Source organism: Panthera onca, chromosome E2 (genome assembly GCF_046562875.1).
Source record: "Panthera onca isolate mPanOnc1 chromosome E2, mPanOnc1 haplotype 2, whole genome shotgun sequence".
Taxonomy (NCBI): domain Eukaryota; kingdom Metazoa; phylum Chordata; class Mammalia; order Carnivora; family Felidae; genus Panthera; species Panthera onca.
The window spans coordinates 16,790,461-16,805,964 of NC_138353.1; the positions used below are offsets into that span (position 1 = coordinate 16,790,461).

The 15,504-nt window shown below is 37.7% G+C and overlaps 1 protein-coding gene and 1 pseudogene across 1 annotated transcript in view; one reads left to right on the plus strand and one right to left on the minus strand.

Moving 5' to 3' along the window:
• LOC132690955 (uncharacterized) overlaps positions 1-15,504 on the plus strand; it is an 89,658-nt gene that overhangs the window by 12,882 nt on the left and 61,272 nt on the right. The window lies entirely within an intron of this gene.
• LOC132691014 (14-3-3 protein theta pseudogene) lies at positions 6,917-7,948 on the minus strand (annotated as a pseudogene).

Genomic DNA, 15,504 nt, shown 5'->3' on the forward strand with positions numbered 1-15,504 from the left:
TCATGCTTGGCATCTGTAGGTTGACTGTGTGGGTTTGGGGCTCTGCTTTGGGATGCAGGTCAACTGGTCTTGCCAGATCACTAAAGTACATGAACGAAGTCAAGTGAAGAGCTTGCCCCAGGAAACTGCTGCCCTTTCTCCTGAATGAATACATGAGGAGCAGACTTGAGGCTACCCAACAGCTCAAGTCGAGGCTATGAATTGTCTTTTCACTTTCTTGATGATGGCCTTGAAAGCACAAAATTTTTATATTTATCTAATGTCCATTTTTTCCCCCTTTTGTTGCTTATGCTTTTGGTGTCATATCTAAAAATCCATTGCCTAATTCAAGATTACAATTAACACCCATTAACATTGTCATAATATCTCTATTTTTATTTCAGCTCCTTTAATTCTTTTTCATTTGTGCCTTTGGTTTTACTTTGTATCATGTATACAATACATTGAGTATAGTGTTTAGATTAAATCTTCATTCTCCATCTCCATATTTGTCATCATCTTACAAAATTGAGTATAGTTTTTAGATTAGATCCATTCTCCATCCTCCATATTTGTCATCCTCTTTCAACATTTTCATCTCTTTGTTATTTTACTTTGCATCCTAGGAGAGCTTCTTAGTTCTCATGTCCATGGTCACATTGACAGCTCTGTCCTTTATACCCTCCAATATCTATTAAAAAATATTTTTCTTCTCCTGGGTATTTTAATTCTGTAGTTGAATCTCTGTTATGTTGGCATTCCTTGATCTTGGAATTTCCTTTTTCATCTCATCCCTGTTTTACGTTTCAGCCAGATCTCTCCTTCAGCATAGAGCTTCCATCCTCTCTCCAAACACACCTCCATGTATTCACCAACCTGGAAGCTCCTACACCTATGTTTTCTTTTAAAAATTGTATAGTTTTAACTCTTAGCTTTAGGTCTTTGATTCACTTGGAGTTAATTTTTGTACCTGGTATGAGGTAGGGATTCAACTTCACTGTTTTGCATTTAGATAATCTGGTTGCTCCAGCACACGTGTTGAAAAGACTATTCTTTTCCCCAGTGAATTGTCTTGGCACCTTTGCCTAAAATCACTAAAATGTGAGGGTTCATTTCTGAAATCTCTGCTTTATTCACATTGATCTCATATGTCTATACTTATGCTAGTACCGTAACTGTCTTGATTATTGTAGCTTTGTATTATGTTTGAAATTGGGAAGTGTTGAGTCCTCCAGGTTTGTTTTTTTTTTTCTTTTTCATGATTGTTTTGACTGTTCTGTGTCCCTTGCATTTTTATAAGAATTTTATTAGGATCACCTTCGCCATTTCTGTAAAAAAAAAAAAAAAAAAAAGGCAACTGGTATTTTGATAGGTACTCCATTGAATTTGTAGATCAGTTTGAGGTGTATTGTCATCTAATATTGTTTTACAATCCGTGCACATGGGGTGTTTTTCTTTTTTTTAGGTCTTTAAAATGTCTTTCAATAATATTTTATAATTTTCAGAATGTAAGTTTGACAAGTATTTGTAAAATTTGTCCTTAAGTATTTTATTCTTTTTGATGCTATTGTAAATGGGATTGTTTTCTTAATTTTATTTTTTGTTTATTTATTATTTTGAGACAAAGGGAGAGAGTGCAAGCACATGAGCAGTGGAGGGGCAGAGAGAGAGAGAGAGAGAGAGGGAAAGAGAGGGAGAGAGGGAGAATCCCAAGCAGGCTCCCCACTGTCAGCACGAATTCCAGTACGGGACTCGAAATGACAAAGCATGAAATCACAACCTGAGCCGAGATCAAGAGTCAGACGCTTAATTGACTGGACCACTCAGATGCCCCTTTATTTCATTTTTGGATGTTCTCTACAAGTGTCTAGAAATACAGGTGAGGTTTTTGTGTTGATCCTATATCCTGCAAACTTGCTGAGGTTGTTTATTAGTTCTAATAGAATTGTAGTGGATTCCTTAGATTTTCTATATACAAAATTATGCCATGTGAAAATAGTTTTATTTTTTCCTGTCTAATCTGGATGCCTTTTATTTCATTTTCTTGCCTGATTACTCTAAAACATTCATCACAGGGGCGCCTGGGTGGCTCAGTCGGTTAAGCGTCCAACTTCGGCTCAGGTCATGATCTCGCGGTTCGTGAGTTTAAGCCCTGCGTCGGGCTCTGTGCTGACAGCTCAGAGCCTGGAGCCTGTTTCAGATTCTGTGTCTCCCTCTCTCTCTCTGACCCTCCCCCATTCATGCTCTTTCTCTGTCTCAAAAATAAATAAACGTTAAAAAAAAATTTTTTTTTAAATAAATAAATAAAACATTCATCACAATGTTGAATAAAAGTGTACATCCTTGTCTTGCTCCTGACCTTAACAGGAAAGCATTTAGTCTATCACCATTTATTATGTTAACTGTAGATTTTCTGTAGATGCTTTATATAGCATTGAGGAAGTTTCCCTTTTTTGCTAGTTTGTTGAGTGTTTTTATCGTGAAAAGATGTTGGAGGTTTGTTTTTTTTTTTTTAATGTTTATTTATTTTTGAGAGAGAGAGCACAAGCAGGGGAGGAGCAGAGAGAGAGAGAGAGAGAGAGAGAGAGAGAGAGAGAGCGACAGAATCTGAAGCAGACTCCTGGCTCTGAACTATCAGCACAGAGCCCAATGCAGGACTCAAACCCACGAACTATGAGATAGTGACCTGAGACGAAGTCCGACGCTCAATGGACTGAGCCACCCTAGTGCCCCCAAATTTTGGGTTTTGTTAAGTGCTTTTTCTGCATCTGTTGAGATGATCATGTGGGTTTTGTTCTTTATTCCGTTGATACCATGTATTTCATTAATTGACTTTCAGGTGTTAAACCAATATTACGTTCCTGGAATAAATCCTTCATAATCATTTTTACATATTTTTGTCTGTTTTTTTAAAAAAAATTATGTTTATTTATTTTTGAGAGAGAGAGAGAGCATGAGTAGGAAGGGACAGAGAGAGAGGGAGACAGAGAGTCCGAAGCAGGCTCCAGGCTTTGAGCTGTCAGCACAAAGCCCGATGTAGGGCTCAAACCCACGAACTGTGAGATCATGACCTGAGCCAAAGTCGGACACTTAACTGACTGAGCCACCCAGTCACCTGTATTTGTTTTTAAAGAGCAGTTTTTGGTTCATAGCAAAGTTGTAAGTATAGAGATTTCCCATATACTCCTTGTCCCCATGCATGCACAACCTGCATGACAGAATATTATCAATATTCTCCACCAGAATGGTTGGTACATTTATTACAATTTGTGGACCTATATTCCCCAAACCTATAGTTTACATTGGGGTTCACTCTTGATTTTGTGCAGTTGATGGAATTAGACAGGTTTATAATGGCATGTACTCATCATTATAGTATCATACAGAGTATTTTCACTGACTTAAAAATCCTCTGTTTTCTATTCATTGCTCCTCTCTCCTCCACCAACTGCTGGCAATCAATGATCTTTTTACTGTCTCCATAGTAGTTTTGCCTGTTTCAGAACATCATATAGTTAGAATCATACAGTATATAGCCTTTTCAGATCAGCTTCCTTCACTTAGTAATATGCATTATAAGGTTCCTCCCTGTCTTTTCATGGCTTGATAGCTCATTTCTTTTTAGTGCTGAATGATATTCCATTATCTGAATATACCACTGTTTATTTATCCATTCACCTACTAAAGGACATTTTGGTTTCTTTTAAGTTTGGTAATTCTGAATAAAGCTGCTATAAACATCTGTGTTCCCGGGGCGCCTAGGTGGCTCAGTTGGTTAAGCATCCAACTCTTGATCTTAGCTCAGGTCTGACAGTGTCTACCCTTTTTTTTTTTATTATTGTTTAATCCATTTACTACTAATGTTAACACTAAAATTGTTGGATCTATGTTTTCTATGTTCGTGTCTTTTTTGTTTCTCCTTTACTGCTTATTTTTTCCCTTAAGTAAATGTTTTCTACTATAAAATTTCAACTTTTTAAATTATTTTTGACTATATTTTTCTCTGTGCTTGTTCTAGGGCCTATCATATACATTTTAACTTACAAGAATGTTCTTCAAGTTTATGCTAAATTCCAGTAAGATATAGAGACATTACTCTAGCTCTATTCTCTCTTCTGTTTTTTGGACTATTATTGTTACGTGTATTACATCCATGTTACAAACCCAATGCATTTCATATTATATCTTTTTTTTAATGTTTATTTATTTTAAGAGAAAGAGAGTGAGCAGGGTAGGGGCAGAGAGAGAGAGAATCCCAAGTCCACGCTGTCATGCTGTCAGCACAGAGCCTGACACAGAACTCGATACCATGAACTGTGAGATCATGACCTGAGCTGAAATCAAGAGTTGGATCCCACCCAGGTGTCCCATTCTAGTTTTCATCATTTGTTCATATGGGTTGGAGTTCCCAACGGGTGTCATTTGCCTTACTCCAGTATAACTTTGCTTTCAAGATTTTCTCTTTGTCTCTGGCCTTCAGCATTTTTGCTATGATTTATCTGGATGTGTGTGTGTATGTGTATGTTTTTACTTGGAGCTCATTTAGTTTCTTGGATTCATAGATTATTTTTCATCAAATTTGGATAGTGTTCAGCTATTTCTTGGCATGTTTTTTAATACCTTTATCTTTTTCTTGTCCTTTTAGTACTTTTACCATGTGTATATTGGTATACTTGATGTATATATTTGATAGTGTACTTGATGTCCCACATTTCTCTGAGGTTCTGTTTGTTTTTCTTCTTACTTTCTCCTGTTTGGTCCTCAGATTGTGTAATCTTGTTTTAGTCTACAAGTTCGCTAATTCTTCATTTTGCCAATTCAGATCTTCTAAGCTTGTCTAGTGAATTTCTCACTTTGGTTATTGTACTTTTTAATTTCAGAATTTGGCTCCTTTTATAACTCTGTCTCTTTATTCATCTGTTTCTGATGAGACATTCTCACTGTACTATCCTTTTTTTTTTTTAAGTTTTTGTTTTAATCACCTGGTGCTCATCATGACAAGTGCACTCCTTAATTCCCATCACCCATTTTACCCATCCTCTACCTACCTTCCCTCTGGTAACCATCAGTTTGTTCTCTATAGTTAAGAGTCTATTTCTTGGTTTGCACTCTCTCTCTTTGTTTTTTCTCTTTGCTCATTTTATTCCTTAAATTCCACATATGACTGAGATCATATGGTATTTGTCTTTCTCTGACTGAATTATCTCACTTAGCATTATACTTTCTAGACCATCCATGTTATGGCAAGATTTCATTCTTTTTTATAACTGAATTACATTCCAGCATATATATATACATATGCATATATATATACATATGCATATATATTTATATATATGCATATGTATATATATATGCACACATGTATATATGCATGCGTATGTGTGTGTGTATACATGCTGCCATGTCTTGGCTATCATAAACAATGCTGCAATAAACATAGGGGTGCATGTATCTCTTTGTTTTTTGTTTTGTTTGTTTGTTTGTTTGTTTGTTTTTAAGTAGGCTTCACACCCAGTGCAGAGACCAGTGCGGGGCTGAAACTCATGACCCTGAGATCAAGACCTGAGCTGAGATCAAGACTCAAATGCTTAACTGACTAAGCCACTCAGGTGCCCCAGAGGTGCATGTATTCCTTTGAATTAGTATTTTTGTGTTCTTTGGGTAAATACCCAATTGTGCAATTGCTGGATTGTAGGACAGTTTGATTTTTAACTTTTTGAGGAACTTCCATACTGTTTTCCAGAGTGGCCACACCAGTTTGCATTCCCACTAATAGTGTAAGAGGGTTCTCCTATCTCTACATCCTCACCAACACCAGTGGTTTCTTGTGTTGTTGATTTTAGCCATTTTGACAAGTGTGTGGTGATCTTTCTTTGTAGTCTTTTTATTGTAGTCTCCTGCCCATTTTTTAATTGGATTATTTGGTTTTGGGGTATTGAGTTTTATGTTTTTTATATATTTTATATACTAACCCTTTAACAGATATGTCATTTGCAAATATATTTTCACATTCCATGGGTTGCCTTTTAGTTCTGTTGATAGTTTCCTTTGCTGTACAGAAGCTTTTTATGTGGCTGTAGTCCCAATACTTTTATTTTTACTTTTTTTTTTGGAGGTGTAGGTGAATTTTTCTTGGGCAGTTGTCAACTTAAACAGCAACAAATGAAAATTGAAGGAAACTTCTTGTTGTCACAGCTAGACAAGTCCTCCATCATATATGATAAGGGAGGCATTTCAATTTGTGACCCCGAGCACAGAAATGCCAAATACTAATCTAATACTAATACTTCTGGATTGTCTAATCTAATACTTCTGGATTCCTTCCGAAAACAAGTACATTAAGAGCGTGGAAAAGTTGCTTACTGAAAGGAAACCCCTGAAGGAGAGTAAGGGAGGGAAAGTAGAAATTAAGAAGTTATGTAGAACACTTTTAAAATGTAATGAACTACATTTTCTTTTTTTTTTTTTTTTTTAAGTATATTTCTTTTGAGAGAGACAGAGACAGTAAGAGTGGGAGAGGAGCAGAGAGAGGGAGAAAAAGAACCTCAGGCAGGCTCTGCACTGTCAGTTCAGAGCCTGATGTAGGGCTCAAATTCACGATCCATGAGATCATTACCTGGGTGGAAACCAAGAATCAGATGCTTAACTGACTGAGCCACCCAGGTGCCCAAGCATCTTCATATCTTCATAGTAATATAAAACACAGTCACTTGCAGAACTGGTTCAGATTACTTAAATACCAAATACATTTTTAGTCCTCTACATAAGTGTTTGAATGTTATCAATGTTTATATTAAATGAACCTATTAATACTTTTCTACAGCAGTAACTGCACAGCAAGAACACCAAGACAAACACAATCAAGGAATGGAGTTTTCCCAAAGCTGCAGTTTTAAAAGATGATAAACAGTTGATTCCATACACATGAATGGGTTTCTTTGCTGTAGGAAATCCAAATAGAATAAGGAATGGAGATGAGTAAAAAGGTTTCTTGTAGGGAAGAAGGATGACACCTTATATGCTTTTAGTTTTCTGCCCCTTCTTCCATATCACATTCTTCTACTACACTGTCTGATGTCCTTAAGGTTAGGTTGTCTCTATTAACATGCCTCAACTGCATGATGAGGGTGTTGTCTCTGTATGAATCTTCATTCAGTGTATCAAGTTCTGCAGTGTCCTCAAGCAGTTTTAGCCAGTGTGCAGGAAAGGTCTGGGTTAGTAAATATCTCATAGTAAAATACAGAAAAGTTAAGAGCCAGCCCGAGGTGGATTGGGTATAGACTGCATCTCTTTCTTGCTTATTTCAAAAGCCTCTTGGTAAGCTCCTTGGGAATTATCGATCATTTGTTTTCAATAAACACCATATGCAACTTCAGCAAGGTACCTGAAGTAATCTCCCTTCATTTTCTGATAGAAGACCTTACTTTTTATAATTAGTAGCATAGGCTGTTAAATAGTTATCCAACAATTCTAGCACCATGGTGCAGATGGACCTCAGTTTAGACTCCACTTTCTCCCAGTAGTCCTTAATCAGCTGCAACTTCTGGTCTGAGGTGTCAGTTTTCTGGTCATTGCTCCAGATGACCCTCCACATGGACCTGCAGCCCTGACCATGTTCTCGTAGGACACTGAGAGCAGGTTGTGTTCCTTGTTGCACAGTTCAGCACCCTGCTCAGTCATGGCCTTCATGCAGATGGCTATGTCACTGTAGTGTTTGGCCTGCCCAGCCCAGCTTCACCTTCTGGATGATTTACAACTTCTCCATGGGGGCCAGGAGAGGAGAGTGAGGGCAAGTACCAACAAGATCAACAGGAGGTATGGGGAGGGCCTTCATATCTCCACCACTGGGGCACAAGTCTATTTTTGTTTTTGTTTCCTTTGCCTCAGGGACCTGTAGAGAAAAAATTGCTACAGCTGATAACCAGAGAAATTAGTGCCTGTGCTGTCTTTTAAGATTTTATGTTTTCAGGTCTCCCATTTAGATCTTTAATCCATTCTTTTTTTTTTTTAACGTTTTATTTATTTTTGAGAGAGAGAGAGAGAGAGAGAGAGAGAGAGAGAGAGAAAGCTAAGGAGGGGCACAGAGAGAGGGAGACACAGAATCTGAAGCAGGCTCCAGGATCTGAGCTGTCAGCACAGAGCCTGACGTGGGACTCGAACTCACGAACCGTGAGATCGTGACCTGAGCCGAAGCCAGACACTTAACTGACTGAGCCACCCAGGTGCCCAATCTTTAATCCATTCTGAATTTATTTTTCTACATAATGTAAAAAACTGTTCCACTTTCGTTCTTTTGATGTTGCTGTCCAGTTTTCCCAGCACCATTCATTGAGGAGACTATCTTTTTCCCATTGGATATTCTTTCCTGCTTTGTCACCAAGATTAATTGACCATATAAATGTAGGTTTTTTTCTAGATTTTCTATTCCGTTCTATTGACCTATGCCTGTTTTTGTGCCATAGCATATTGTTTTGACTTCTATAGCTTTGTAATATAACTTGAAGGCTGGAATTGTAATACCTCCAGCTTTTCTTCTCTTTTTTCTTTGTTTTTAATTTTTTTTAAATTTTTTAAAGTGTATTCAGTTAGAGAGAGCGTGTGTGCAAGTGGGGGAGGGGCAGAGAGAGAAGGGTAGAGAGAATCCCAAGCAGGCTCCACACCCTCAGCTCAAAGCCTGACGTGGGGCTTGAACCCACAGACCATGAGATCATGACCTGAGCCAAAGTCCGATACTCAACTGAGCCACCCAGGTGCCCATTTGTAAGTTTTTATTTAAGTAATCTCTACACCCAGCGTGGGGCTTGGACCCACGATGCCCCCAAGATCAAGAGTTGCATGCTCTTCTGACTGAGCCAAGTAAGCATCCCTGCTTTTCTTTCTCAAGATTGCTTTTGACTATTCAGGGTCTCCTGTGGTTCCATACAAATTTTAGGATTGTTTGGTCTAGTTATGTGAAAAATGCTGATTGGTAGTTTGATAGGGATTGGATTAAATGTGTACGATGCTTTGGGTAGAATAGACATTTATGTTTTATATTTATTGTTTTTTAGCAATCTCTACACCCAACGTGGGGCTTGAATTCATGACCCCAAGATCAAGAGTCATAAGCTGTTTGGACTGTGCCAGCCAGGTGCCTGGGTAGCACAGACATTTGAACAGTATTTGTTCTTCCTGTCCATTAGCATGGAATGTCTTTGCATTTCTTTTGTCATTTTCATTTTCTTTCATTTGTATTTTATAGTTTTCAGAGTGCAGATCTTTTATCTTTTGGTTAGATTTATTCCTAGTATTTTATTATTTTTTGTGCAATTGTAAATGGGATTGTTTTCTTAATTTATCTTTTTGCTACTTCATTATTGACGTATAGAAATGCAAGATTTCTATAGATTGATTTTGTATCCTGTGGCTTTACTGAATTCATTGATCAGATCTAGCAATTTTTTTTATACAGTCTTTCAGGTTTTCTATATAGTATCACATCATCTGCAAATAGTGCAAATTTTACTTTTTCCATACCGATTTGGATGCCTTTTATTTCCTTTTGTTGTCTGATTGTTGTGGCTTGGACTTCCAGTACCATGTTGAATAAAAGTGGTGAGAGTGGATAACCTTGTCTTGTTCCTAACCTTAGGGGAAATGTTCTCAATTTTTCCCTATTGAGGATGATATTAGCTGTGGATTTTTTGTATATGGACTTTACTATGTTAAGGTATGTTCCCTCTAAACCTACTTTGTTGAAGGTTTGTATCATGAGTGGGTGTTGTACTTTGTCAAGTGTTTTTTCTGCTCTAGTGAAATGATCATATGTTTCTTATCCTTCCTCTTATTGATGTGATGTATGACATTGATTGATTTGAGAATTTTGAACCACGGTTGCATCCCAGGAATAAATCCCACTTGATCATGATAAATTATTTTTTTAATGACGATTTTTGCATCTATGTTCATCAAAGATATTGGCTTGTAGTTCTCAGTTTTTCTGGTGTCTTTATCTGGTTTTGATATCAGGGTCATGCTGGCCTCATAGAATGAATTTGGAAATTTTCCTTTCTCTTCTAGTTTTTAGAATAGTTTGAGAAGAATAGGTATTAATTCTCCTTTAAATGTTTGCTAGAATTCACCTTTGAAGTCATGTGGTCCTGCACTTTTGTTTGTTGGTAGTTTTTTGATTACTGATTCAACTTCATTGATGGTAACTTGTCTGTTCAAATTTTCTATTTCTTCCTGTTTCAGCTTTGGTAGGTTATACATTTCTAGGGATTTATCCATCTCTTCTAGGTTATTCAATTTGTCAGCATATAGTTTTTCATAATATTCTCTTATAATTGTATTTCTATGGTGTTTGTTGTTATTTATCCTCTCTCGTTTGTGATTTTACTTATTTGGATCCTTTCTCTTTTTTTTTTTCTGTTAAATCTGGCTAGCGGTTTATTAATTTTACTGATTTTTTGCAAAGAACTAGCTCTTGGGTTCACTGATACGTTCTGGGTTTTTTTAGTATCTATATCATTTATTTCTGCTCTAATCTTTATAATTTCCTTCCTTCTTCTGGTTTAGGTTTTATTTGTTGTTCTTTTGGTAGATTCTTTAAGTGTAAGTTTAGACTGTTTCAGATTTTTCTTGCTTCTTGAAGTAGGCCTTTACTGCTATAAACTTCTTTCTTAGAAGCCACTTTTGCTGCATCCCAAAAGTTTTGAACCATTGTGTTTGTATTTTCATTTGTTTTCATGTGCTTTTTAATTTTTCTTTTATTTCCTGGTTGACCCATTCATTGTTTAGTAGCATGTTATTTGACTTCCATGTATCTGTGGTCTTTCCAGATTTTTTTCTTGTGGTAGACTTCTAGTTTCATAGCATTGTGGTCAGAAAAGATGGATGGTATGACTTTGATCTTTTTGAATCTTTTTGAAGATTGTTTTGTGTCCTAATATGTGATCTATTTGGAGAGTATTTCATATGCAGTTGGAAAGAATGTGTAGGGGTGCCTGGGTGGCTCAGCTGGTTAAGCGTTTGACTCTTGGTTTTGGCCTAGGTCATGATCTCATGGTTCATGAGTTTGAGCCCTACATCAGGCTTTACACTGACAGTGCAGAACCTACGTGGGATTCTCTTTCTCTCCCTCTCTCTGCCCCTCCCACATCTCTTTCTCTCAAAATAAATAAATAAACCTTTTTTAAAAAAGAAAAGAATGTGTATTCTGGTGTTTTTAGAAAGGAATGTTCTGAATATATCTGTTAAATCCATCTGGTCCAATGTGTCATGCAGAACCATTGCTTCCTTGTTGATTTTCTGTGTAGATGATCTGTCCATTCATGTAAGTGGGGTGTTAGAGTCCCCTGTTATTATTGTATTATTATCAATTAGTACCTTTATATTTGTTATTAACTGTTTTATGTCTGGGTGCTCCCATGTTGGCTGCATAAATATTTACAATTGTTATATCTTCTTGTTGAATTGTCCCCCTTATTGTTATATAGTATCCTTTTTTGTCTTTTATTACAGTCTTTGTTTTAAAGTCTAGTTTTTGCATTATAAGTATCACTACTCTGGTTTTCTTTTGACATCCATTTGCATGATAAATATTTTTCCATCACCTTATTTCCAATATGCAAGTGTCTTTAGGTCTAAAATGAGTTTCTGGGCATCTGGTTGGCTCAGTCAATTAAGTGTCTGATTTCAACTCAGGTCATGATCTCACAGTTCATGGGTTCAAGCCCTGCATCAGGCTCTATGCTGACAGCTCAGAACCTGGAGCCTGCTTCAGATTCTGTGTCTCCCTCTCTCTCTGCCCCTTCCCCACTTGTGCTCTCTCTCTCTCTCTCAAAAATAAATATTAAGAAATAAATGAATCTCTTATAGATAGCATATAGATGGGTCTTGTTTTTTTTGTTTTTTTTTTTAAATCCATTCTGTCACCTTGTGTCTTTTGATTGGAGCATTTAGTCCATTTACATTCAAAGTAATTATTGAAAGATATGTATGTATTGACATTTTATCCCTTGTTTTGTGGTTGTTTCTGAAGATTTTCTCTGGTGCTTTCTTGTCTTTCTTTCATAGTTTGCTGGGGTTTTTTACTGATACATTAGGTTTTCTTTTTTCTTTACATATTCTTTACATATTTATTAGTGGTTTTTGATTTGTGGTTACCATTAGATTTGTATATAATTTCTTCTGCATGTAGCAGTCTATATTACATTGAAGGTCATTTAAGTTTGAATTCATTCTTTATTCCTCTTCTTCCCATGTTTTAGATATATGGTAGTCATATTTTACAAACTTTTATTTTGTGAGTTCCTTGACTAATTTTTTATAGAAACATTCACTTTTACTGCTTTTGTGTTTCCTATCTTCATATTGTCATTTTTGGTCTTTCCTTTCTACTCAGAGTCCCCTTTAATATTTATTTCTTCCAGGGCTTGTTTAGGAGTCATGAATTCCTTTAGTTTTTGTTTGTCTGGGAAACTCTATCTCTCCTATTCTGAATGATAGCTTTTCTGGATAGAGTATTCTTGGCTGCATCCATTCAACACTTTGAATATGTCATGCCACTCCTTTCTGGCTTGGAAAGTTTCTGCTGAAAAATCCACTGATAGCTTTATGGGGTTTCCTTTCTATTTAACTATCTTCTTTTGTCTTGCTGCCTTTAATATTTTTTCTTTCTTACTATATTTTGCCAATATGATTACAATGTGTGTTGGTGTGGATCTGCTTTTGTTGATTTTGTTGGAGGTTCCCTGTACCTCCTGAATCTGGATCTCTGTTTCCTTCCCCACATTAGAAAAGTTTTCACCTATTGTTTCTTTAAATAAATTCTCTGCCCCCTTTCCTCTCTCTTCTTCTTCTGGGACTTGTATGATACAAGTGTTACTAAGTTTGATGGGGTCACTGCATTCCCTAAATGTGTTCTCAGTTTGCTTAATTCTTTTTTTCCTCTTTTGTTCAGCTTGATTACTTTCCATTATTCTATCTTCTAGGTCATCAATTTGTTCCTCTGCATTATCCAGCCTGCTGTTCATCCCACCAAGTGTGTTTCCCATTTTGTTTTCTGAGCCCTTTATGTCTGCTGTATTATTCCTTTTCTCTGTATTAATAGTCTCACTGATGGTCTCCACTCCTGGTCAGATCCAGTGAGTATTGTTACGATCATTGCTTTAAATTCTCCATCAGGCATGTTACTTATATCTGTTTGCTTAGATCTCCAGCCATGGCCTTGTCCTGTTCTTTCATTTGGGACAAATTTCTCTGTCTTCTCTTCTCTTCTCTTCTCTTCTCTTCTCTTCTCTTCTCTTCTCTTCTCTCAAGTCTCTGTGCCTGTTGCTGTGTGGTAGAAGGGTCAACTACATCTCTTGTTCTTGAGGGTAATGGCTTTATGAAGAAGAGGTCCTGTAGTGCCCTGCTATATAGAGTCCCCTGTTTCCTGACACCTGTTGCTTCTGGGAGTATCTCCAATGTGTGCTGCTTAGCTCTGCTGTTGTGTCCAAGCTGCTTTATCTTTCAGGCAAGTTGTCTGCAGAGGCTCTCTTTGCCTGTTATGGGCAGCGTTTGGGCCCTGGCCTGAATGTGGTGCATTTTAACTGGGTGTGCTCTGGTCTGTTTGTGAAATGAGACCTGTTGCCACTGCCATGGGAACCAAGGCCTCATAGTATTTCCAGGTCAGGAAATACAGTGTTGGCAGGGATTTGAGCTGGTCTTCTGTGGGGGAAAGACCTCCCAAACTGGGACTGAGGCAAGTGTAACTGGGAGGGGCATTTCTTCTGGAACAACAAAGGGAAAACTTGGTGTACACAAGTTAGGTATTGAGTGTGGGCACTCTAACAGTTTCTGCAGGTGGCCCTGTGCTTATGCTGATGGGTGCTGGAGGGAGATGGTGTCAGCTAGTTCCTTTGTTCCCACGTGGGTCTCTCCATGAACACTGCCTTTCTGTGACACACTCCAAGATGAGCAACTAACCTCCCCACTGTGTGCCCCAGGCACTCTTCAAATCACTATTTCCACACCGTATGTCAGTGGGATGTTTGCCCTGCCTTTTCTCCAAGAATAGCTCCAATGTCCTCCAAGCTCTCGCAGGGCCAAGCTCACGAACCTTTAAAAGTCTAGGCTTTGGGGCGCCTGGGTGGCTCAGTTGGTTGTGTGTCCGATTTCAGCTCAGGTCATAATCTCATGGCTCATGTGTTTGGGCACCGCATCGGGCTCTGTGCTGACAGCTGGGAGCCTGGAGCTTGCTTCGGATTCTGTGTGTCCCTCTCTCTCTGCCCCTCCCCCACTCATATTCTCTCTCTCTCTCTCTCTCTCTCTCTCTCTCTCTCTCTCTCTCTCTCATTCTCTTTCTCTCTCAAAAATAAATAAACATTAAAAAATAAAAGTATAGGCTTCAAGCCCTGTTGGTTGCAAGAACTCATGAAATTTGGGCCCTTTAACTTCCCAAGCCAATTGCTGTGGGTGATTCATTTTCCCCATGTGCTCCCCTGTGTGCTAGTCTTGTCTCTCTCCCTTCTCCATTACTGTAGTGCCCTCCCCACTGCAGGGGATATAATCTGTTTCTCTCCCATACTGTGTCTCCTCATTTCCTACTTTTTCTTTGATGTGGCCTCTTTACTTTTAGTTGTGGAGCTTTTTCTGCCAATCTTCAGATCTATTTCTGGAGTATTTTAGGATGATTTGATATTATCTAATTGTATTCGTGGGACCATGCTAGCCTAGGGTCCTCCTACTCCACCACCATCTTCCTTTGTATCCAAAAAATATATATACCATTCTTTCTTTAATCATGATTTCCTTTAACTGTGTCTGTAATGGCTGCTCTGAAGTCTTAGTGTGTTAAACCTGACATCTGAGCCCTCTCACAGGCAGTTTCTGTTGCTTGCTTGTTTTCAGTGTGTGGATTTCCCTCTCCTGTTTCTTTTCCTGTTGTAATTTTTTGTTAAAAACTGAACATTTAATCCGTATATTGTAACAATTCCGGATACTGATTCCCATCTCTCATTTTCTAACAGTTGTTTTGATTTTTGTTTACTTATTTGTTTAGTGACTTGCCTATATTATTTTAGTGAAGTCTGTTTCCTCTGTAGTGTGACACTTTTGGGATCACATCTCAGAGGGTATATAGCCTTGGGCATGTACAAAGTCACTCTAGGATGATGATGATGGTTTTAACAGGGCTCTCTTTATCCATTTCCTTTTTTTTTTTTTTTTTTTTTTTTTAAACTATCTGCCTTGTTTGGTATCACATCTACTGACAACTGGTTGCTTTATTGTTTTTGACACTGCCTGGAACATAAATTGCTCCACCTTATGAATTCAGGCAGGGGTAGTTTTTGAGGCCAGGCTTTGAGGTTTCTTCTGACTTCTTTAATTGTCTTTTTCCTGATTGTCTCTGTGAATGACCTATGCATTACCTTGTTTTCTTAATCAAAAGGAGCTACCTGCCTCCTCGTAATTGCTTACCACCAAAATCTCCTGTTTTGGAGTATGACCTTAATCTTGAACCTTGCCCACTATTTCAAATAAATTAATTTGCTTTTG